At 33.4% G+C, this 1,721-nt stretch overlaps 1 long non-coding RNA gene across 1 annotated transcript; it reads right to left on the bottom strand.

The window, feature by feature from the left end:
* Positions 1–211: 211 nt before the first annotated feature.
* LOC118323538 lies at positions 212–1,575 on the bottom strand. Its single transcript, XR_004796497.1, has 2 exons — positions 813–1,575; positions 212–325 (listed from the first exon to the last, which is right to left on the bottom strand). It is a non-coding gene; the product is annotated as an uncharacterized LOC118323538 (long non-coding RNA).
* Between the last annotated feature and the right edge of the window lie 146 nt (positions 1,576–1,721).

Here is a 1,721-nt window from a genome sequence, read left to right as displayed (position 1 = left end):
CCTAGTGACAATAGGAAATAGTTGCAAATCCATAATAGTTAAAACATTTAAAATTCTGGTAAATGCCATTATTGTCAGTGAGTCTGTAGTCATCATCAGAACTTTTAACAGACATTCTTGATGTTAATTATAAATGCAGATGTCTACATAGTAAGATTTATGAGTCCAAATACAGTATTCATGTAAACTATCTTTACAATGAAGAACTTTACCTTTAACAACTTGAGTTTATTCTTAAATTTTGCCCTGTGTCCCACTCTGGGGATCAAGCTATCAATTTCTGGATCATCAAGAAGGTAAAGAATTTCCTCGTCAATGCCTTCATCTGTAATAGAACAAAAAAAGAAAAATTGGTAGGTGACGACAATTGAAATGGTGTAGGTTTGTTAGTTTTACTTTTTTAGTGCATTACAACCTCACAGAGCACATTTTTCAATTCAAGTCCTTTGTTTTTCTACAGTGCCAAATCATAGCAGACATTATCTCAGGACACTTTTCATATAGAGCAGGTCTAGACCCTACTTCTTATGAAATTGCATGGTTTTATGAGCTGAATGCATGTTGATTTGATTGTATTTTGTCACTTCTCAGTCGAATGAAAATGCTGACAAACAGATGTAACTCTTAAGATAATAAAGTGTTCCTTAAACTGTGGGCAAATACACAAGGTTTTATTGTGCTTTTATACAAACAGAGACAAAAACTGGCATGATGATGAACACTGATCTCTCCCAACTGTTTTTAAAGGAGTAGATGCTTGGTGGTTTGAGTATTGGTAGGTCATTCCAAAAAGAAGCATGGGAATACTTTACCTTTAAATCTTTCAATCAGCTCGGCGAGACCCCATTCAGTTAATTTATTACGTACAAAATCATCCATAACCAGCAACTGCAAGGTAATCAAACATGTTTTAAACAGTTACAACAACCCTGCCCCATCCCCTGTCTTTTGTACTTTAAGATGTGTTGTGAAATCAAAGCTGCATATGGCTTAACTTTATTTTATTGAGTTAAAGATCTGTTCATCCTACTCATAGTTTGAATACACTGGCAGATCGTGTGGCTGATCTCTTTAAAACTGCTGAGAGCAGTCAATTAAAAAAAAAAAAACTCCACTCCTCTCTAAACCACTCCCCCCAAATTATATAGCTCCACTCCTTTTCATCTAATTTCCTTTTTTTACCCTCCAAACCATACCAAGAAGAACAAAGACAACCTGCTGTGATAGTTAACGTTGACTTTTTCACTTTTAAACCATGATTAATGTGTTACATTCTGTTTTAAGTTAATAGTTTGTGTTCATGCTATATTCTACGATTTTTTTTAAAAATAAGGCTAGATTGTGGATGCGTTAATGATGTAAGTTAAATGATCAAATTCATTTCTTATTAGTAGTTTTGTTTGTTTGTATTGATTCAGATTTGTAACATTTCTTTAATATATTTTTTTGTATAGAAGAATTCATCCACATTCACCACACACCTGTGCAAACCATAACCTACCATAACTGATATAAACTTTTTTTTTTTAATTTCTGGATCCTGTGTTTAAATGTGAACACCACATAGGATGTTCAGTGAGCCAACGCCACCAATTCAATACACTTCTCACCCTAATAAATGGATTATCTTGATAAACATTTTAATTTCCACTTAGAAAGTAAATAGCACGTCAAAATGAACTCAGTGTCTCAGTATCATAATCAGTGGAAATACAATGCAT

The sequence above is a fragment of the Morone saxatilis genome, unplaced genomic scaffold (assembly GCF_004916995.1).
Source record: "Morone saxatilis isolate NCDOM2014 unplaced genomic scaffold, NCSU_SB_2.0 Contig14, whole genome shotgun sequence".
NCBI lineage: Eukaryota > Metazoa > Chordata > Actinopteri > Moronidae > Morone > Morone saxatilis.
The sequence above is the reverse complement of the archived record's forward strand: the minus strand, read 5'-3'. Positions and strand labels throughout refer to the sequence as shown.